Consider the following 24,579-nt stretch of genomic DNA (forward strand, 5'->3'; position numbering starts at 1 on the left):
CTTGAATTTTGAAGCATTTGACTAAGAACCCCCCCCCTCCCCCCCCGCAATAAAAAAGCCCTGGGCATTGCATTTATTAAAAAAAAAAAAAATCCCTCTAGAGAACAAGTATGGAAAAATTTGCACCTAGTAAATGACAGGCCAGAAGCCTACTTTCTTGATAATAAAAAAAAAAGTGATTTATATTGCTTCATGGAGTTAGCAAATCTATTCTCTTATTTATTTAGTAATATTTATGAAATCTTCTATGTGCCAAATACTTGTGTAATCACTGGGAATACAGAGGTAAACATGTAGACAGGACCAATAAATTCTCTGCCTTCTTGGAACTCACATTCTTGTGGGGTAATATAGATGATAATTATATTAAAATAATTTTAGGTAGTGACATATTGCATGTAATAAAATAAAGCAATTCTATAGAGATGGAAATAAGAAGCACTACTCTAGATACTGTGTTCAAGAAGGGCCTCCCTGAGGAGACAGCTTTTGATTCTGAGAACTGAATGATGAGAAGTAGATCATGGGCAGTTCTTAGAGAAGATGTATCCAAATATGTGAAATTAACCTTAGTATGTAGGCAGGTTTTATTCCAGAGATGATTTGGTTCTGTTCAACATCAAAACCCAACCCCTCTTTTCTTTTCTTTTCTTTTTTTAAAATATATTTTATCGATAGGAGAGAGACAAAGAGCCAGAAACGTCAATAAGAGAGAAACATCGACCAGCTGCCTCCCGCACACCCCCTACCGGGGATGTGCCCGCAACCAATGTACATGCCCCCAACCGGAATCGAACCCAGGACTCCTCAGTCCACAGACTGACGCTCCACCACTGAGCCAAACCGGTTTCGGCTCAACCCCTGTTTTCTAATCAATACTTGGCAACATCTATGAGGGATAATTATGAGATGGATTTATTACTATCATTATTGTTGATATATTTAACATTTTACAACACTTAGACATTAAGAGATGTTTTCACCCATATTCCATTTGAATCTCATGTTGGGTAGGAACTAATATATTCCAGTTTTATGGAAAAGAAGACTTGGGTTTTTGGGAGAGAGCCAGTAGATGGTTTAAAACCACTCAGAGAACAGTTTAGTAATTGTGGAGCTAGGGCCTTGAAGCCAAGACGTTTTGTTGCAGACTTCCAAATTGCTCATTTTATTATACAATTCTACCTTAAGCTATACCTATAATGATGAGTCTGAATACTAATTCTTATCTACAGTAGAAACCATATTTCTGTCTGATTAAGTAAGATTGCTTAATATGTGCTACAATAGGAACAGTAATTAGAATTAAGTTTTCCATCTGAAATTTCATGACGGGTTAGGATCTAAAGAGAGGATATGATTGATTTTATATACTATCGCACATGATTACCAATGTGGGTAAATATGAACATTGTTATTGATTTATTTTTTAAAGGGGAATTGTTCTTTGAACATATAATTAGTCATTTGCAATCTGGTAGGGATTTGCTTGGTTTATTTATTTATTTTTTTATGAGCTGTCCTGGCACTAATGCTAAAATGCCCACCTCCAATGGCCTGGGTTTGTGGGGCACTCATTGACTTTGTGTCCATAGTAAAGTAGTGCACATCATCTTATGTGAAAAATACATTTAGCTATGGTTGACAGAATTTTCATTTTCCATTCACAGATGTAAAGCATTTTCAATATAACAGAAGCCTCAGCATAACAAAGTCAGCACTTTATGAGAGGCACACAGCTCTGCTTACCTTTCATTTGTCAAAGGTTGATAGGAAACATCTATATTGCTTGTTCAATCTGTTAATTGTATGTTTTCATCCAAGCTGAACTGACAAGCTAAGATCTGTTCACTCATATTAGTCTGTAGGAATGTGTTTGTCAATAAGTCCTTTAAGCTGCTTTACATGTGACCTATAACTGAAGTAATTCTTACTCAAACAATATTCAAAAGGTTATCTGCACTCTAAAACTACTTTAAGAATAGGTTACAGGGTGGGGGTGAGGACATGAGTGCGGATGGGGAGCAATGAGGGATAAGGAGACATATGTAATACCTTAATCAATAAAGAAAAAAAAAAAGAATAGGTTACAAACTTAAATATTCCAGTTTCATCATCTCTTAAGGTTTGTAATTTTGTTCTTTTTAGATGAGTTAATATTAACTTTAAAAAAGGAGTTATGAAATTTGCCAATGAAAACAGTGTGCTTTTAATTTTTAAATTATTCAAACCTTTGGGGAAGTTTGGATAAGTAACATGGTGAATTTTAGAGATTGTTCTCTCCAAATAAGACATGAGAAATCATTTCAAAATCCAAATGGTAGAATATTCAAATATAGAAGCATAGTGCACATGAGCCCCTTGATAGGACTATCTCAACTCCTTAGTTCTGGTTCTAGGGTATAAAAAGTGCTCAGTAAACAAATGATGAGTAAATCACTAGTTTAACTTATTAATTTTACTCTTTTGGATCATGACACTAAAAGAGGTACAATGACTTTTACATATGTAGTCACATAATCAGTTCATGGCAGAAAAGGAAAGAGAACTCTGGTCCCTTGAATCCTAGCCTACTCACTGCCCTTTCCTATAATTCATTTACCTTGCTGCCTCAGTCCTAATTTCCAATAACTTGGGTTAGTAGATGAATGGCTATTTAGGCTATGTCCCAATAAAAGGCTGAACTCTCAAAATACGGAAAGTATAGATACTGTATCAAAGCATATATATCAAGCTTTAAAGAAGTGGGGGGAGATAAAAATAATTTTCTTTCTAAGTTTTTCTGGCTGGACTAATAAAATTAAAATGAAACATATTAACAGAAGAGAATGACCATATGGGAATCATAAGAACATAAGACCAAGGGACATATTAAGCAGTTGAGTTTTATGCACCATTTTTGACTAAGGGGTGAGAGGCAGGGGTCTGGTACTTAAAAGGGAAAGTAGGAAATTCACAGATAAGAACAAAAATTTGGTCATTAGCCCTGGCAGGTTTGCTCTGTGGTTAGAGCATCAGCCCTTGGACCAAAGGGTTTCTGGTTTGATCCTTGGCCTGGTCATGGTTCATGCACAGGAGGCAACTGATCCCTGTGTTTCTCTGACATTGAGTTTCTCCCTATCTCTTCCTCCTCTCTTCTACTATCTCTAGAAATCAGTGGAAAAAAATATCCTCAGGTGAGGTTAAAAAAATAAAAGACAAAATTTGGTGATCAAAATCTTGCAGGTTCACTCAGAAATAATGTGGAATCTAACAGACCGTAGGTTTTGTCCTGTCTGCAATACTTAGTTGATATTATGCGAAGGTTAGATAGCTTCCTTTATGCTTTACTATCTGATTTCCTTTATGCAGGTAAGGGGAGTGATAGGTCAAAGGCTCTTTCTGAGTCCTTTGTTTCTTAAAAATAACCGAGTTAAAATAATTGATATATCAAACTTTTGGGGTTTGCTTCCCCTAAAAGGTTAATAATGTTTTCTCCATAAAGGGTAGTTTTTATTTGCTGTTCCTACCAGAGGTTGAATCTGAGCAGTGACAGCCAGTACAGCCTTTTTTGGAGGGGAGAAAAAACAAGGGGGGACATCAATGTAAGAAACATCTATTGATCAGTTGCCTCCCAGGGATTTAACCCACAACCTGGGTATGTGCCCTGCCAGGATTGAACCTGCCACCTTTTGGTGTAGGGCCATGGTTGGCCAAGTGCGGCTTGAGAGTCACATGCGGCTCTTGAGTGTGGCTTTTCCACAAAATACCATGGCCTGGGCGAATCTATTTTGAAGAAGTTTAAGTTTAAAAAATTTGGCTCTCGCCCTAACTGGTTTGGCTCAGTGGATAGAAAGTCGGCCTGCGGACTGAGGGGTCCCTGGTTCGGTTCCAGTCAAGGGCATGCACCTTGGTTGCGGGCACATCCCCAGTTGGGGGTGTGCAGGAGGCAGCTGATCGATGTCTCTCTTTCATTGATGTTTCTAGCTCTCTATCCCTCTCCTTTACTCTCTGTGGAAATCAGTAAAATATATTTTTAAAAAATTTGGCTCTCAAAAGAAATATCAATCGTTGGACTGTTGATGTTTGGCTCTGTTGACTAATGAGTTTGCTGACCACTGATGTAGGGGATAATGCTCCAACCAACTGAGCCACATTGGCCAGGGCGCTAGCACAGTCATTTCTCATTAAGGAGCTATTGGGCAGCACTGGGAGCAAGAACATTTTCTGAATAAATGATCAAGTTGAATTGCTTGCTCTGATATATTGCATATATGCTTCTATGATATATTGCATAATTCTTTGGGAAGTGTTATCTTATTGATGTGCTGGAGGCAAGGTTTCACCAAGTGTTGCCAGATAAAATACAAGATGCCCAGTTAAATGTTAACTTCAGATAGAAAATTAATATATATTTTTTTAGTTTAAGCATGTCCTAAATCTGAATTATTTGCTAAATCTGGCAATCCTACATTATCTTTCATACAAAACACCCAAGGCTATCTTGATTTGCTTTTTGACAGTTTACTCTTTATTGTTTGGTTTTAATAGTTGTGGTGGTTGCTTTGCTTTGCTTTGCTTTGGCTCATCATCCCTTTACTGTATGTTAGTGAATTTTCTGTGCACTAACTGTGGACCAGTTACTAATGCTGACAATTTGCATGACCTGCTATTAGATTACTTATTCAGGCATAACAGAAACCTTCCCCTAGAGCATTTTGGGAGCTGTGACTAAACATTCCAAGCACTATTTTAACCTATTCAGACACACATCTCCTTTTAAAAAGCATAAAAACATATGTCCCTGAACTCCATTGAGAGTATTTTTTCTATAGATTCTTTTATGAAAATATTTTATCTTTCTCATTGTATAAATATAAAATATTTTATGATAGTAACTACGCTGTTTCAAGTTACACTCCATATAACATTGCTCTGGAGATTTTGAAATCCACCCCTAGAGAACAAGGTCCGCAGTTAAGAATCAGTGGTCTACGAGATGTCAAAACCAATCAGTAAAAAGTCAAGTATTGAATCAAGCTATCCATTAAAATTTTTCTTTTTCTTTTATTTTTTAAAAAACAATACAGAGGTCTTTTATTTTTTTTTCTACTTTTCATGCCATGAATCCATAGGGAATGAGTTCCAGCAGCTCAGGCTCCTTTCCCTTGGTTCTCACAAAGTATGCTGCTCTGGGTGGAGCAGGCTGACTCTTGAGTTGAACCCAAGTACCTTTTTCTTTGGCTTCCTTCTTTTTCTGATCATTTTCCTTCAGATATTTCAGGAAGCTACCTCAGCTCTTGGATTGCATAATATGCTCAATACCTACATTAATTCTCGTGGCAAGAATCTTGCCCTTAACTTGCTTGTTCACAACAATGCCCACTGCATGCTGGGTGACATTGTAGACTCTTCCAGTTCTGCCATGGGAATATTTGTAGGGCATTCCTTTTTGAACAGTGCCCATTCCCTTGATGTCCACAATATCATCTTTCTTGTAGATTCATATGTATGTGGCCAAAGGAACAACTTCATGTTTTCTAAAAGGCCTAGAGAACATATGGTGTGTGCCTCTCCTCTTTCCCTGTATGTTGGTTATTTTGTCAAATTACTGGAAAATGGTGGTTCCAGCTAAAAATCTAAATTTTTGTTTTTATTTATTGCTAAATCAGTGTTTCTCAATGAATAACTTAACAAAGGTTAAATAATAGTTATATAATTATTTTTAGTGTGTGTTAGCAAGCAAGGTTTTCCACTCTATTGTAGAGATAGAAAGCTTCAGGTTGGAAACCACTGGTCCATATAAAAGCAAAGAAATAGTATGCCTCTGTTGGAGCTGAAAAAAGTAACTTTCTTCCCATTTCCTAAGTTCTTTTAATTGGGCTAAAAATCAAATTAACATGAGACATATTACTCAGAGAAAATGCCCAAGATTTATTATGGATATACATTCAGGGGTGCCATAATATATGTGACCAGAAATGCATTAGGCAGTTTAGGTTTATGTGCCTTTCTGGACAAAGGAGAAAAGGGGAACAGGGGTTTGGGATTTCAGAGGGAAAGTTTGCAATTCACAGGTTGATAAGAAAGAAGAAACATATGCTAATCAAAGTCTTAAAGGGCTACTCAGAAAGAAAAAAAAGGACACAGAGGGAAGTCTAACAGACTTTGTTAGGATCTTCCCTGTCTGTCACATTTAATTTGTACAATAAAACCTTGATATAATGGGCTAATTCGGGCAAGACGATGTCCGTTAAATCTGAAAGCCCATTATATAATAAATCAGGTTTTCCAAATGTGTATGTAAAAAAATTGACAAATTATTTTACCTGTAGACATGTTTGTGTAAAATATTAAGTGTGTATGAAAAGTTTAATGTCACAGAAAAGTTTTCTATATGTATTACTATAATTTTAAGTTTTACTGAATAGGTCTAGTAAATGTGTGCATTCACCAGTCATTGCAATTAACAAATGCACAAGACTGGGGTGGGGCATGTCAGAACATAGGTGGCACAGGTTAAAACTGCTGCAGAAAGTCACACCACATGAAAACAGAACTGATTACCTCACTTGATGCCATGTGATCACATGCTAGTCATTCACTGAACATTGTTTATAAGCAGTGACTTTGGATTTAAATATGTAGATTATAGTTGTGGATATATAATATTTATGTAGGTGAAATTACTAGTGTTTTTCCCAGCATATGGCCTATTTGCTAAAATTTGTTAAAATAACAGTGAATTACCAAAAAATAACATGTTAATTGAATTATAAGTAAATTCTGGTTAAAAGTATTTTAACCAAGGTATTAATTTTCACATATGACCTATGGACTGGAAATTTTGTCAGTTAAATTCAAAGTACGTTAAATTGAGGTCTGCAAAATCAAGGCTTTACTGTATTTGCTAAAATGAATATGCTAAGGTACTCTTCTTAAACTGGGTGTTTCTGTCTGAATTCATTTAAGTGGGCAGTAGGAAAGGTCCAAAATTTTCCCAGAGTCTTTTAATAGCTAGCTTAAAATCTATATCCCTAAAGGCATATTTCAGGTGGCAAATCTTAGCTTCCCCCACCTTTTAAAAAATTCTATTACCTATCATTTTTCCCTCTAAGTTGACCAGCTGTTTGGGTCTTTTTTAAGCAGAAGATTGCTGCCTTTAAATATGACAGGCTACGTACAAATCTGAAATGCCTTTTATTGTTAACAACAGTAACACACCCTAATCGGTTTGGCTCAGTGGATAGAGTGTCAGCCTTCAGACTCAAGGGTCCCAGGTTTGATTCCTGTCAAGGGCATGTACCTTGGTTGCGGGCACATCCCCAGTAAGGGGTGTGCAGGAGGCAGCTGATCCATGTTTCTCTCTCATTGATGTTTCTAACTCTCTATTCCTCTCCCTTCCTCTCTGTAAAAAATCAATAAAATATATTTAAAAAACTGTAACATTATAATACCTTATTTATTCTCATTTATCTTTTCAACACAGAGATGAGATTATATTATTCCCATTTTGCAGATGAAGAAGTTAAAACCAGAGTGAAGAGATGCCTAGTTAAATTATTGAGGAATAGATTATAATCTTTATTAGAAACCATAGCTTTTTATTTCTATTGAATTAGATTTAAAATTACATTATTGCAAATTTCTGTGCTTCAAATGTTTATTGATATATAAACAATTAGATTTAAAGGAGGATGTTTTCATGAGATTAATATCTAGGCAATTATAGCCCTAGGAAAGAAGCTTAGAGATATGTATTAACTTTTCTTATAGATATTTATTTTATTTTCACCAAATGATAGGTTTAGCATCATGCAAAAACATACATAATAGTCAGGTTTTTTATTGTATCATCCACTTGTAGATTAAGCTTACTGAGCTGCTGTGGTAGCCCAGAGTTCACACACTTAATCTGGTTAGGCTGTTGCCTGCCGATTAACTAGGATTTATTGATTTCTTTTCAAGTTGGAGAGCAGTGTGACTCAGAAATCTTTACTCGTGATTTAATAAACCTAAAATAAATACCAGACTTAAACTGATTGCTGAGTTCATCACATAATATTGATAGAGTAGGCAGTTAGACAGGCATGAGCAGAGCAGGAACCATAGGCCAGGTAGGGAATATCACCAGGGTAGAAAGTCCCAGGGGCTTAGCAATCTGCAAAACTAGAGAAAACAACTATTAGGTCTAGTAATAATTAATGTCGTTTTCTAATACTTTTTAAAATCGAATTTATTTAAACAATACAACAAAATTTAATCAACAATATAGTTGCCATTGTTTTTTACTACTTGTGCCCAACGCTCAAGAAGCATTTTAATCCCTCTGTTGTAAAATTCTTGTGATTTTGATGCAAAAAATTCGGTCAATGCATTTTTGAGGCATTCTTCATTATTACATTTTTTTCCAAGAAGAAAGTTTTGTAAAGAATGAAACAAATGGTAATCGGAAGGGGCAATATCAGGAGAATATGCAGGTTGAGGGAGAACTTCCCATTCCAACTGGCGCAGTTTTTCAGCAGTGATTCTTGCAGTATGCAGTCGTGCGTTATCGTGGTGAAGAATTACACCCTTCCGATTAATCAGCTCGGGTTCTTTTTCTCTTAAAGCTTGAGCTAACCTTTCCAATTGGGCACTATACACTGCACTTGTAATGGTTTGGTTAGATGGTAAAAGTTCATAATGAAGAATTCCTTTAAAATTCCACCAAACACACAACATCACTTTTTTCGCATGCAAGTCAGGTTTTGGCGTGGGCTGCGGAGCCTCATTTTTGTCCAACCATTGAGGCCGCCTTTTCAAATTAACATACAGCACCCATTTTTCATCTCCGGTAACAATTTGCTCTAAAAACGGCAAACGGTTTTGACGAGAGAGGAGCGAACTGCAAATTGTGACTCTTTGATTACGGTTGTTATTGGTCAACTCATGAGGAACCCATTTTCCAAACTTTTGAACTTTGCCAAGTGCACGCAATTGATTGGAAATTGTTTTTTGTGAACAATTTAAAGTTGTCGCAAGCTCTTGTTGGGTAATTTGAGGATTTTGCACCAAAAGAGCTTGAAGAGCTTCTTGATCAAAATTGGACACACGGCCTCGACCACTCTTGTCATCTAACGAAAAATTTCCCTCGCGAAATTTCTCAAACCAACGCTGGCATTTTCTGGCGCTAACTGCATCTTGACCAAGAGCACTACAGATGTTTTTTGCAGCCTCACTTGCTTTTCTTCCTAATTGGAACTCGTAAAGCATGCAGTGCCGAATATGCTCTTCATCCGCCATCTTCTTAGCCCTAGTTCTGCAACAAAAACCAAACCAAACACAAACTTTTTCAAGCAAAACTTGTTAATTGCACTTCACACGTTCTGTAGATACCACGTGTTTGAAGGTTATGTCAATACAAGTCAACGCCAAGCAAGATTTTAAACGAATGTTTAAAAACGACATTAATTATTACTAGACCACTATAGGCTAGTGTCAAGCCTCAGGGTGACCTTTCCTCCCTTAGCCTGTCACTAGTCATTCGGTTTAGACATTCTTAGATGACCACTCCCTTAAGCATTAAGCTCTCAGGCAATGAGGCTCTGGTCAGTATTTAAAAATCTTAGGAACATAGCCTCAGGTCTGTTGACCACAGACACAGAGTTTTGGTCAAACTAGAGATAACATCTGGGCCTCAGTTGTGTTTCAAGTGCAGGTCCAGAAGAGCAGTAAAACCAGAAGGGAGACTATTGTGACATCAGGAGCAGAAGAACCAATCAGTAGAGATCACTACCCTTAAATGACATACCTAGAAAGCTGATGAATATTCTATTGAGATCCTTCCCTGAGACCTTACCTAAAATTTATGCCTTCAGAAAACAGACACAAATTTCTAACCTCTCTCTCTCTCTCTCTCTCTCTCTCTCTCTCTCTCTCTCTCTCCCCTCTCTCTCCTCTCTCTCTCCTCTCTCTCTCTCTCCTCTCTCTCTCTTCTCTCTCTCTCTCTCTCTCTCTCTCTCTCTCTCTCTCTCTCTCTCTCTCTCTCTCCTCTCTTCTCTCTCTCTCTCTCTCTCTCTCTCTCTCTCTCTCTCTCTCTCTCTCTCTCTCTCTCTCTCTCTCTCTCTCTCCCCCTCCCTCCCTCCCTCTTTCCAGCCTCCCCCTTCAGCCCCACCCACCCGACCCCTACCAGCTTCTTTCCCCCTCTTCTCTTAGACCTATTATCTTTGCTTGCTTTCCCCTAAACTCTAAGGACCCTTCTTTTGCCTCTGTAGGTTGTTTCCTGAGTCCATGCAGCCCAGCTGGGTCACTTCCTCTACTTCTGTGACTTTCTAAATAAACTTCTTGTGTTAGAGTTCTTGGCTTGGAATTCCTTCTTAGCTGAACTCGAGAACCAAGGTTGCTGAACCGAGATCTAACACTGCCATTAACAGTATCACTCAAGCATGGACCATTATTTATCATTGTGGCAAACTCTGGCCTCCTAAATAAAGGAAAACACAAATTACCTAGTGAAATTTTTGCTGGAAAGGTATGAAAACATCATTTTACTAATTAATTAGAATCCAATATCAGTTCTTCATTTTAAGAAGAGGCAGAAATAAACTCAGTATTTGTAGTGGTTGCTGTAATATGAATTATGTATTTTAAGGTTATTGCAGATCACTAATGTATTAAGCACTGATTACTATTAAAATTAAATACTAAGATATTTATCAGGCTCACTTTAAAATGCATAGTCTCTCTTGAAACAAAATTTTTACAGCAATAAAATTTAGATAAAATGTCTAAAATGCTAACCTAAAGCAATCATTTCATAGTTACTCTTCATTTACTATGATTACCCACTTCTTTTTGCCTAGACATCTTGAGTTTTGAGACAATCAGTTTCATTTTTTCCTTTTCCATCATAGAACATATAAAAACGTTACCAGCTTCTTTGGAGGAAAAGATGATATAGGAAGATTAAGTAACTTTATAAAGAACTTTCCTAAAGCTTCTTTCTTAGCTATCACTGGAACAGAATTATAGAGATTAAACATTTTGAGCCTCTGTCTTCCTGATGAAAAACCATTCCTAGAAAAGGTAAAATATTGCCTGTTAAGTAGTTAGTCAATCTATATAAAACCCAATTTTGAAAATACCTGGTTGATAATTTTCTTTTGTAAACCAGATGCTTGAATGCCTTGTTAACATAACCATCCTGTATGTATTTACATAAAGCTAAAATAACATGTTAATCAATCAGCTACACACCAAATGACTTCAAGTAGTAACTGTAAATTGTTTTGACCTCATGCACACTCATCTTTGGTCTTATGCCACATCACTGTTTTCATGTTTCCTTCCTGTGGCTTTCATTTGAATTGATTTTAGAGATAACAAAATATAATTCATGTTAAATACAATTTTACTTGATTAGAGTGTGATTTTACAAATATAATTATTATAGGATTCTGTGAATATCTTAATCACTGTCAGTTGACTATAATGAAATTATTAAGGTGTATATCATAGAGAATACTTTAATTAAATTATTACCACCTAAAGTGACTGTGGATATGATGATGTAATTAAATTATTATAATTTTATGATGTTTTTACTTTAAATGAGTTATAAATATATTTAACTTGAAAATCTACTTTAATAATAATAAGTTAAACTTGTGAGTAGTCACTTCTACATGAGTACAGGGATCTGTTCTTAGCTTCTCTCACAGGAATACTATATCATTTTTTCCTTGAAAGTTTTCTTGAACCTGTAAAGTAAAGCAAATCCTAGATTCTCTTAGTGATACATTTATCAAAATGTTATCTAGATATTGTCCTTAAACAACAAAACACACACACAGAGTAATAATAATAATAAAAAGTTTATCATTTAATACAATAGAGAAATATTGCACACTTATAGTATCATCCTGGAGAATCTCAATGTATATTAGTTCTTTAGAGACTTTCAAAAGTTTTGCAATAAAGAAACCTGTGTATTTAACCCAGGGTTTCCAAACTTATTTGACCATAGAACTTCCATGTGTTTATTATAACACCAATTAGCAACCTGAAGAGTGAGTATTATGTAGGTCACACTTTGGCTAATTTGGGCCTAGGCTAATATCTTTCAGGAATATGAAAGCAAAAGTTCAGTATAAAAGCTTATATTCTTTTTATGTATGGAAATATTTACGGGGGAGAAATATCACGACGTCTGGTGTTTACTTTAAAATACTCTGACTAAAAAAATAAAGCAAATTTTATGTTTGAAAAATTTCAGACAAGTTTTTAAAACTAAAAATTATATGCTCCTTTTAAGTAAAACTGCAGTTACTACTAGTAATTCAGACTTGTTTGCCTGATTTTACAGAACAAGCTATAAGATTGCAAAGAAAAATGCCTATTTTGTCATCTTGTCCTTTCTGTAACCAAAGGCAGATATTTATTGAATTGTCAAGCCTAGTTAAAGTGGTCACATCAGAATTTTCCTCTGTGTAAAAACAACTTACTGAAATGAGCTGAGATTTGAACTGAAAACTTCAGCCTCATTATAACTATGTTCTGGCACAGTAATTCTTAAAGTGTCTTTTTTGAACCAGCTGCATTGGCCTCACCATGTTAACTTGTTCAAAATGCAAATCCACAGGTTCCCTCTGAGACTGAATCAGAAACTCTGGGAGTTGAGTCTATATATATATACTATAATTAATGCATTCAAGCTCTCCCATGATTTTGATAACTGGTAAGCTTTGAAAATTACTGTTCCCATCTATTGTATTGATCTGCACACAGACTTGTAATATAAAATGTCTATCTTTAGCATTATGTAAGTTCTCTCTTAACTTTATAATAGGACAAAGTTAACAGGGAGTGTGTCATTGGTTGACTTAACATGCTGCTTCTCCACCTTTAGAGCACTGTTTAGACATGTTGAAAGCAGATTGAGTTAGGAGCTGAGAATGTATCTACTATTTTAATAATGCCACGGTGGTCCCATCCCACTTATGGGATGCAATGAGAACCTTTCATTGTGCATGTATATTTAGACAGACCATTCAAGTTGTCACTGGTGGCTTTTTATCTTGGTTTTTGTGGCAAGGACATCCTCCGACAGGATCTGCTTGCCTGTGGATGGTGGATGGGCAGCCTATCTCCATTTCTCAGCATATATAAAAGCATACAAGTTACTGGATCACAGAGTTTGGGTCCAGTTGCTATTTGGGTACTAGTGACTGAAGTGGAAACAACCCTCTCAGTTTTGGTAAAAAGCAAAAGGAACCCAGTCATCAGAACAGCCTTCCAAAGGTTGTAAAGCAACCCAAACTCTCACTCTTGAGGCTTTAGGTGGCTAACATGTTACATTTTGAAAATAAAACCCTAAATCAAGCTTCTTCAGAGGAATTCATAAAGCTTTGCATTTCACTATTACCCTGTTTAATTAGAGGAGAATTATTTTATAGAGGGAGAGATTGATGAGGAAATGGAAATTTGGGAACTTTTCTCTAATTTTACACTTGGCCTTATACATGGATTCTAAATGCAAAGCAACATAGCTCTGTATTCTTACATTTTAAAAATATTTTTATTGATGTCAGAGATGAAGAGAAAGAGAGAAAAGAATAGAAACACCAATGATGAGAGAGCATCATTGATCGGCTGCCTCCTACATACCCCACACTGGGGATGGAGCTTGCATGTGTCCTGACCTGGAGTCAAACTGTGATCTCCTGGTTCATAGGTTGAAGTTCAACCCCTGAGCCACACTGGTCAGTTTATTTTTACATTTTTTAAAAAATGAGGAAGGCTGCTGAAACCGGTTTGGCTCAGTGGATAGAGCATCGGTCTGGGGACTGAAAGGTCCCAGGTTCGATTATGGTCAAGGGCATGTATATTGGTTGCAGGCACATCTCCAGTAGGGGGTGTGCAAGAGGCAGCTGGTCGATGTTTCTCTCTCATCCACGTTTCTAGCTCTCTGTCCCTCTCCCTTCCTCTCTGTGGAAAATTAATAAAATATATTAAAAAATGAGGAAGGCCATTTTGTTGATCATATTTCACTTTTCATGTTAACACTTGGCAAACATTCTTCCCTAATACTTATAGAAACATAGGATCAGGTATGGCATCATAGGTAGTTTTCTCAAAACATCTCCCTGTTTCTACTGCCCCATAAAAAAACAGAAGCTTTGGCTTCATAGAGACCCTGGTCATTTTTAAACATTACAGCTGTAGTGTGAGTTTTACTCACACTGTCCTGCTGGCAAATCCAGGACATTTTCTTACTTGGTACATTGATCAATATTGGAATATGTTTTATCATTCACAGTGTTTCATTTCCTGCCTACTTTTAATTTAATCAATTCTTAAGCAATTAGAACTGTGAAAATTTCCCAGTCCAATTTAACAAATGTCTTGGAACACTTAAGAGTTAAGTCAATTTATGGAGAAGTGGGATGTAGAAACCAGAAGGCCCCTTAATTAGTTAATAGAATCACTTGAGTTAGTAAAGACCATTTCATCTTCTGGGTCTTTATCTGGCAGTTGCTACACAGAATTCTGGTAAGGAGAAGAGATGAGGGAGCAATGTTATGGAAGTGGTCTGTTTTTTTTTTATTTTGCTTGATTTTCTTCTAAATTTATATGAAATGTTTTATAACTAAAACCCATTTGAAAAGGGTTTGACTTTGTGAGTTAAATGCACTAATGTAGCAATAAATGTTGAGGCTATATTTTTACCTTTATTGAGCTATAATTGACAAATAAAAACTGCATATATTTAAAGGGTACAATCAAGCTATAATTAATGCATTCAATATCCCAAATAGTTGTTGTTGTTGTTTATTATTATTATTATTATTATTATTATTATTATTATTTGTATGGTGAGAACACTTGAGATTCACTCTCTTTGTAAATTTCAAGTACACAGCAGAAGGTTGTTAAAAGTCTTCACCGCATTGGACATTAGATCTCGAGAATTGATTAATCTTATAACTGAAAGTTTATACCCTTTGATCAACATATCTCCTATTTCTTCTAATCTCCAGCTCTTGGCCACTATTATTCTTTTGATATTCTGGACTCAGGCAGGAAACCAGGCTCTTGGCTTAGGTCAGATTGAAGGTAAGTTTGTGATGAACAGGAACACGGGTCTGGAGATTCAGAAGTACCAAGGCACTTGAGCTTTGGCATAAGCAGGAAAGGACCCTCCATAACTCAGAGAAAAAGAAAGTGACTTAGAGAACAGGTCTGACTGAGGGCCTTTATGTATATGACCCCAAAGCTCTTTTGTTGGCCCTAGAAGGTTGGCCCTTTCAGTTTTAAGAGAAATTCATCTAGTACAGTCCTTGATCAAACAAATATTTATTGAGCACTTTGTTCTCTAAAGGAGACAGACAGTATATTGCAATTACAATATACAGAGATACATGCAATGATAGTGCAAGGTCAAGGTGCTGTAGGAGCCTTTATGTACTTTAAGCCCTCATTCATTCATGAAACAAATGTTTAGTAGGCACCTACTATGTTCCAGGCACTAGGTGCTGAGATGAGGCTGTCATTAATAAAAAAGATATGACCCCTGCCTTCCTGGGGCTTATAGTCAAAAAGGGAAGAAAATCCAACACCTATAGTCCCCAGGTGCGATAAATTTAGTCATTCTGAGGTCAAAAAAATCTTCATGATAGGAAGTATGTAGAGTCTCATCTTTTGACATGAAGTGTGTGTGTGTGTGTGATCTCTCTGGACAGACAGAGGTAGAAGAAATGATAAATATATATATATACACAAAAAGTTAGGGAACCTGGCTGGCGGAGCTCAGTGGTTGAATGTCGACCTATGAACCAGGAAGTCACAGTTCGATTCCTGGTCAGGGCACATGCCCAGGTTTCAGGATTGATCCCCAGTGTGGGGGGTGTAGGAGGCAGTGCTGCTTGCCTGCCATCCCCTGGGACTGGGGGACTCTGGTGGGGATGAGGGAACTGGGTGCCACCATTTTGTGGCTATGGGTGCCACCATTTTTGTGATGGTGTGATGGTAAATTTGCATATTCCCTCTTTATTAGATAGGATGTCCCTTACTAGCTTTCTAGCCTCCTTTAGACTCTTAGACCTCTTCTTTGTATTCCCAGGCTTATCATTTGTTTGCTTAAGAATAATTTTCTAGATGTGTGAACATTATTAATTCAAATAATGGAGCAGATTCAAAGTGATTTGAATCATAGAAAGTTAAAGAAGGGAAAAGAACTTGATTATTTAGTCTCAGCTTCCTCGTTTTACAGATAAGAAAACAGATTTAGAAAATATATACTCCTAAAACTATTATTTTTTTCTCAATGAATCTCACTGGACATAGCCAAAATGGAAGCCCAATCTCATATGGAAAGGGCATTGTGTGACTAAACAAAATGATAAAAGGTAATGAACTATGGTGTCCCTACTTCTCTTTAGCTTGAAAGGTAGGTTAGGAAGGGTGTTTTAGCTAATCCAAATTATTTCTGGTTCTTGGACCCCCTCCCTCATCCCATCAATTTAAATGTCCGAGGATCCTTTAAAATTTATAGCAGAATTTGAAAAGAATTGAAGATAGACAAAAAAAATGAAAGCACACATGTACTTATGGGATGTCTACAGTACACTCTCTTAGGATACTGGGCAAGCCCTTGGCAGGCTTGTTTTAAGCAGAAGTCTCCTCTGGAATTTAATCAAGACACTGAATTGAAACAACTGGTAGGGAGTTGGGAGGAGTGAGCTCATTCAACTACAGTAAATTTGAATTCCAGAGGAGTCAGTCTTCCTTTGACTGTGATTAGAAGCCAATGGAAGTCTCAAAAACTAAAACAGGGACCCCAAGCTCATAAGAATCAACAGCTCAAGATGAGCTTGAGAAAGGTTTTATTTTAAAATATAACTCTCAAATGGCTGGGCTTGCTAGCCAGCGAAAAACAACTTGGTTGGAACAATTATAACATGTACATGGTCAGATCTCATTTTATATGAAAAAGCAGACCCAAACAGGGTTTAGAATTTTCTATACAGTTCATCACTTAGTGTATAAAACAAACATTATTTTTTATTAAATCATACCTCTTGTCTTTATGCCAGAATATAATTCTCCTCTCATATTTATAAGATATTCATTTTGGAAATAGACTTTGAAAGGAATTCCAGAAATATGAATACCGCAAAAATATGTAAATTTCATTTGTTCATTTACCAGTTTTCTATCCTATAAATAAAAAGATAGCTCTAGTGTTCAGAGACTTGTCTTTCTTAACTGTGAATTTCAGATGAACTTTCAAATTTCCAGCATTTTTCTTGCTTGAGGTCAGATAGTATTTTCAATTATTAAAATCATAATCTTGAAGACAAGCATAATTTTTGCAGCTTACTTGTAAATTTGTAATTTTAATGACTTAGTTTATGCTGAACATGAATAATAAACTATCACCTATTAAACCTGGAGAGCACAAGAAGTTGCTAATATGATTTACAATGCACTGCAAAATTGGATTCATTATTATCTTGCATTCTAAAGATTTGCAGTAGAGTAGTGTAAACAAGTATTTACTTTAATTAATGAAATAGCAAGGAGTTTTTAGGGCTGTATTTTATCTAGAAAATAATTATCCAATAACCCAGAAGGCTTATACTTGCTAAAAATAATTCTCTGCATTTACTGAATTCCACCAGAAAATCTGTTCATTCTTTTGAAAGACAATAAAGCATCTCTAAAAGCTTATCTGCACACTGCTGATGGTCCCTTTCAGATCTTGCCAGCTTGCCCTGTCTTTAAAGCAAGGTCAGTGGGAGGACCTTTACTCAATGGAGAGAGAATTTGAAGTATCCATGTTACTTTTCTTTTCTGTTCTTAAATTGCCTTTGTAGAGCAAGACATTTATTAGTGGGCCTTGACATATTCTTGAGGTTACAAAATCACAGGTGGAAGTGATAATAGACTAACTTTAGATCATGTTCAGACTAACCAGATTGCATTCATTAGGTAATCCTGCCCCCTGTAATCTGGGTCTACCATGTTATCTATGTTTGTTTCTCATTGCTCTCTAATATTAACATCTGCTTTTATTGGTGTTTTCTTTATGGATTTTCTAATCCTATTTCATATGGATTAGAAAGTTTTTCAAGTCCACTTTAATTAATGAATCAAGTAAGATTCCTCTACCCTACATGGAAGATCTTTTCTCTCATTTATTGAAATTTAACTAATTTTCCAAGCCCAGGTAATTTCTATTTTTTTCCCCATGAAAACCATTGCCAACTAATATGTAGTCCTTGCTAAACTTCACATATTTGAGTAGCTATGGTACTTACAATGTATCTGTGCCTGGATATCTCATATGTAGAAATATTATTCTCTAATAATCTTACATAAAATGTGTGATGTAAAATGCATAAACTCTGAATTTTACTCTAGACAACATTTACATTTTAACATGAAAACACATACTAGCAGCAGAATTTATAGAGTTAAGTTTTCTTCTAGGGAAGTTATAGCTGATTTTAGAGGTACTGCCACTCTTCCAGAATTTTGGGGGAATGCTTTCAAAGAAAAATTTCATCTCAATTCTTTATATGAAATCACATTTTTACTCCAAATGAAATTATCTAGCTAGAGAACACACTTCACTTGACAGACTTTATTCCAACTTAGTATTTTTAGGTATTTAAACATTTTAAATTTAACCTCAAAGATAGATTTCCACTAGTGAATAAGATCAGGGTGTTTGTGGGAGGAACAAAGTTTTCTCTACTTTCAAGGTCCTGCCCCCCCCCCCCCACCACCTTGGTTTAATAATTAAATAGACATGAGACAGATTAGCAAGAAAAAATAATCAATTTAATACATGCATGTATAAAGGAGCATTACATATATGAGAGAGTCAGAGACCCTACATACAAGACATGTTTGGAGACAGAAAGGGAATATGGATACATATAACATTAGGATCTTGGGATGAGGTAATGCACACTTTACTTCAGAAAGTCACTGCAAGGAAAGCTCGCATTCAGTAATTGTTATTTTGCCTTGCCATAAAGATAGTTTAAAAGTCATTTCTGGTGCCCTGGTCAGTGTGGCTTAGTTCATTGGGCATTATCCCATGCACTGAAAGGTTGCCAGTTCCATTCGATTTCTAATCAGGGCACATGCCTGGGTTGGGGGCTTGTTCCATGGTAGGGGGCATGCAAGAGGCAGCTGATGGATGTTTTGCTCTCACATCTGTCTTTCTCCCTCTCCCTCTCCCTCTCCCTCTCCCTCTCCCTCTCCCTCTCCCTCTCCCTCTCCCTCTCCCTCTCCCTCTCCCTCTCCCTCTCCCTCTCCCTTTCCTGCTCCCTTTCCCACTCCCTCTCCCGCTCCATATCCCTCCCTTCCTCTCTCTAAAAAAATAATTTAAAAATATTTTTAAAAAGTCATCTCTGGTGATAACTCTTATCATGGGTCAAGCTCCTAAATTTAAATTCATCTAGATAGTTAAGGTACAGGGAAAAAGTTTCCCTTGAGCCTGTGGGTCTTGGTTGCCTTTAGGTAAAAATAATCCACATACCACTAAGGCACATTTGGGTGGTTTTCTCTGAATCCCCAGAAGTATGTTTCAGGTTTAGAACACAATCACAAAAGAAGAAGAGTTACAGTAATGTTTGCAGCACTGTAATAAGTGTATGGCTCCCTACTGTGACTACTTTGAACAATACAATCCTTTTTTGTTTGTATAAATTTTGTTGTATTGTTAAAAAATAAATTCATGTATTCTCAGGAGGCATATATTAAAGTATATATCCAAGTTTTATAGCCTCAACCAAGCATTTAACCTCAGGAAAGTTAAGTAACAAGTTCTCTGTGCCTCACTTTTTCCAAAAATCAAATGGTTATAATAAGGCCTGTCTCATAGGATGCTATGAACACTAAATGAGAATACATGGAAAGTAGTTATGCAATGAGCCTGCCATGTTTTAAATACTTAATAAACATTAGCTGCTTTTGCTATTATTATCATTGGTTCCTTGGAAATCCTTGTTCATATCTGCTCTTTTAAATCAAATCCTATGTTCAGATTGTATAGTTTGGATTTAGTTTCCTTATATTTACGTGACTATGCAGCATACTCCTGCTAAAATTATCTTTATTTCCAAGCTCATCCCTTTAAGACTCTTAGTGGCTTTATATTCTGTTCCAACTTCAAACCCCTTGAAGCCAGTTTCAATGTTTTTGTCTATTACTAGAGGTCCAGTGAATGAAATTTGTGCACAGGGGTGTGTGTCCCTCACCCCAGCCTGTACCCTCTCCAATCTGGGACCCCTCGAGTGATGTCCGACTGCCTGTTTAGGCCCAATCCCACCTGGTGTACAGGTAGGGTCCAGCTGGTTAGCCCCAAAGGGTGTCCTGGATCAGGGTATGTGTTCCCTTGGGTCATGGGGCAGCCTGGGTGAGGGGCCTGTGGTGGTTTGCAGGCTGGCCACACCCTCTGGTGACTCAAGTGGGTGCCCTGGTATCTGGGATTTATTTATCTTCTCTAATTGAAACTTAGTAGCTTTGAGCAGAGGCCAGGGCTGACCAGGGTGGGCAGGAAGTTTGACTTCCTCCATCGTGGGGGGCAAACCAAATTTCCTGCTCTCTCCAGCTCCGTGGCTGCTGCCATTTTTGTTGGGATTTATTTTTCTTCTGTAATTGAAATGTTGTAGCCTTGAGCAGAGACCAGGACTGGCCAGGGCAGGCAGGAAGCTTTGCTTCCTCCATTGCTGGGGAGACCCAAGCCTCCAGCTGGCTCCAGCTATGTGGCAGCCGCCATATTTGTTTGCTTAATTTGCATACTCACTACTAATTTTCTGGTGGGCGTGGCTTGTGGGCCTAGCAGAGGTATGGTCAATTTGAATGTTTCTCTTTTATTAGATAGGATACTCATTGAAGTGGGGGACTATACTGTTTTACAGTATCTAGTATGTAAGTTACATTAATAAATAACAGTAATAACATAATGAGCTGCATTGAAGAACTGGCAGCAACCTGAAAGGAATTTAGGGGAAATACTTGTAAGAAATCTTATTTTTTTCTAAAATGAAACTCTTTAGTTTGAAATCACATGGTGATTGGCCATAATTCAGAATCACATAAGAAGCAAATGAAAAACTCACCCCCTTCTAAAAGGATCATGGACAACTGATACTGTTAATAAGCAAACTCAGGGAGCACTGCCTTGACCTTGTACATAGATGAAAACAGAGTATTTTAGGAGATGGAGCTTTTCCAGAGTGGCTTAAAAAATGGTCAGAGATTGTTCTACTTGACCAACCTTACTATCCATGTTGAAAATGGGACAAGGGAGTAATCAGATATAAAGTAGAAAATTATAGCCCAATTTGTGTTCCAGTCTCCTATGTGTCTCCTTTTGGTGTCCAGAGCCACTGCCTCACACCTGGCACTAAATATACCGAGGGATGTAAGACTTTGGCATTTGACAGAGCACATTTTTAAAGTTCTTATCATTCACTTGACCTAAATTAATGGAAGCATTCATGATGGGAGCACATCAGTAATGTTAAAGGACATTAAATTGAGACCTTTTGTCTCTGCAGAATAATGTTCTATTTTGAGATTTCTCATTACACAAAGTAATGAAACAGCCAAATCATTATGTACATCTGTGTTTGTTGATACTTGACATTTGTTTTTAAAGTGAGATTTAGGAGGACCCTTATTTAATCTGGGTTGGGCTCTTCTGTGATCCAATTTATTTGCTGCCATTTGGATTTCATTTCTATAGTTGAAGCATCCAGTTTGTCCCAATATAAAATTAAAAGGCCTTATTCCTTTAATTAATTATACTTACCATATCTTGCTCCATTATTCAGCTCATTCACATTGAAGAGTTGGAATTAACAGTATCTCAGGGCCATAGACAAATGGCACTCTCAGCTAAATCTATGCTTTGGAGAGGTTTTGGAATACAGTTGTAATTTCTGTTGGCTCAAGTTCACACTCCTTAATCTAGCTTTTGAAGCCTTCTATAATCTACTCCCAATTTGCCTTATCTTGTTCTAAAATCCCTTCTATATTTCCTGGACATGGATGGTAGTTGCTTAATAATTCAGTTATATTCTTCCTTCTCTGCAGCATTCTTTGTGCTTTAGTCAAGCTGATATCTCTATACTTCCCTGCTTTTCAAACCATCCATCCTTTAAAGTCCATTGAAATCCCACCCTTTCTGAAAAGATTTCCTTGTATCATCTTTCACTACTCTTTTTCTTCTTCAGTTTGGGGCTAGGAGCCAGATGCTGGAAGTCAGTTGATAAATGTTTCACATAGGCAGATCTTTTTCATTAAGATTATAATGGCCAAATGGCTGAGGGTCACACTTTATATCCTTACATATTCTCTAAAATGCCACTGTCAGTGCCAAGCTGATCACATGATTGATTCGCCTGTTGTAATTTTGAAATAGTTTATTTGATGAATGAAGTTTGGGGTTGAATTTCTTTTAAAAGTACAATTATATTATACTGGAAGGATGAAAATGGTTGATTTTTTAAAATGTTATTTTGCCTTTTAGTTGTAAAAGAATAAGTAAATCCCCTCCCGATTTAACATGGAATGTGTTGGTAAGCGGCTGTTAGGTTTGTAATCCTGAAATACAGAAAATAAACTTGGACTTTTAACTGGCATTTCTATTTTAGAAGTGCCGTATTAAACCTGTGTTTTCATGTGGACTACTCAGAATCCAACTACATTGTAAGATAGTTGTTAACATAGGGCAGCCTGAATAAATTAGGTTTTATGTCACTAAAATATTTTCAGGGACTTAAAAGTGTTTGTAAAAAGCTAGGTCAAAAAGTTAATATGGAGAAGGATTAAAGAATTTGAAAGATCAGGAGCCTATTAGATGATTATAGTACTTTAGGATTATAACTTTCATTTTCTAAAGAATATGCATAATTCTCAGATTTCACTATTCATAGTCTACTTATTAGTTTAAAATAAAAAGCTTCTATAAGTACTTTTTTAAGAAAAGCATTTTAGAAATTTTCTTTAATATTCTACATAGCTTTAAAGTATACATATATATAAGCTGAGATATATATATATATATATCAGCTTATATTTTTAAGAAAGTGCAATGATCTGTGTTTTTTCCCCTTTCAAATAAGTAACAACTTAGTCTGTGAAAGGTTGTTTGTGGTATTTTTATAAAAACATTATACACATTAAAGAAAAATGAAACTCAGAAACAAATTGAAAGTATTGGGGAAAAACAAAACAAAACAAAAAACTGTAAAACTGTGCCTGTGATAATAAGTACGTGGAAGGAAAGATACAGTGTTATATAAAAGCATAAAATGAGAGCATTTGAAAAAGTCAGGAAAGTCAGAACTTGCTTCCCCAAGGAAGCATTGATTAATGCCTGAAGGCACAAACTAGGCAAAGGGGGAGGGGGAAGGTCATTCCAGACATAAGAAAAGCATATGCAAAGTTCCTATGGTGTGAGGGAGGTTGGCAAGTGTAAAGCAAGTTAGAGTAGATAGAGCAGAATTAGTGATAATGCAGGTTGGGCAAGATGATACTGCAGAGGTTAGCAGGGGCTAGTTAGCATAGGACTTTTGGGGTCACATTAAATACTTTGTTATTTATTCTACAATCAGTGAGAGGTCTTTGGAGAGTTTTAGGGAGATAGGTTGTGTTCAGATTTGTATTTTGAAAAGATCACACTGACTATAGCATGAAGAGAAAAATCAGACTGTGGCCAGAGGCGACGTAGGGAGATTATTTAGGAGATGGTTGCTATGAGTGGTACAGGAGAATGGTCATGCCAGTTTATACTAGGATGGTGGCAATGGAGCGAAGTGGCAAGATTCAATATGGAGGGTGTAAAATTGAAAAAGTTCAGACTGGATCTATGCTGGGATAATGAATAGGGGCTGTCAGGGATGACCTGAAGATTGCAAGCTTGTATGATTAGATAAATGGTGTAATTCCTTGAAATGAGCAGCACTATTAGAAGAACTGTGATTATTTTGTGGGGGGCTAGGAGGGTATTTAAAAAAAATCAGATATATTGAATTTGAGTCATTTAAACTGTTTGGGCTTCAATTTCCTAACCTTTAATATAAGGGCCATGAATCATTGAGGTCTCCTCTAGAGCAGAGGTCAGCAAATTTCTTCTGTAAAGGACCAGACAACATTCTGTCTCTATTGTAACTACTCCACTCAGATGTTGTAGCTGAATTAAACCATTGTATCTCAGTTATCAGGTATAATAATCCTTATACCATGTCTACACAAACCTGCCAACCGATTTGGTTAATTGCAAGGAATAATCAGTGAATTCCAATGAAGAACTGATTGTGTCATTAATGAATCAAGTCAATAAAATTAGTTGAGGCAATAGACTTGAATAGACAGAACTATATGAATTATAAATATAACAGACCCTGCCATTAATCTAACGGGTGATAATCAGGAGGGTATGGAGTGAGTATCCACCAATGCAAAACCTAAACAAAGCAAACCAGAACAATCATTGTGAAATGTAGGCTAGACTAGGCACTTATCTGAGTAGAAGTTTCTGTTTTAGCTGATATTGCTTCCTATTGTCATGGGTGTTGGTACTGCCTCTGTCTT

At 36.5% G+C, this 24,579-nt stretch overlaps 1 protein-coding gene and 1 pseudogene across 6 annotated transcripts in view; one reads left to right on the forward strand and one right to left on the reverse strand.

The window, feature by feature from the left end:
* The window catches only part of TENM1 (teneurin transmembrane protein 1), a 915,501-nt gene that overhangs the window by 241,297 nt on the left and 649,625 nt on the right, over nt 1-24,579 (forward strand). The gene's annotated exons all lie outside the window — the stretch shown is intronic.
* Nucleotides 5,096-5,587, reverse strand: LOC311614794 (large ribosomal subunit protein eL21-like; annotated as a pseudogene). Its single transcript has one exon. The product of its transcript is annotated as a large ribosomal subunit protein eL21-like (transcript).

The sequence above is a fragment of the Pipistrellus hanaki genome (assembly GCF_964339955.1).
Source record: "Pipistrellus hanaki genome assembly, chromosome: X".
Classification (NCBI taxonomy): domain Eukaryota; kingdom Metazoa; phylum Chordata; class Mammalia; order Chiroptera; family Vespertilionidae; genus Pipistrellus; species Pipistrellus hanaki.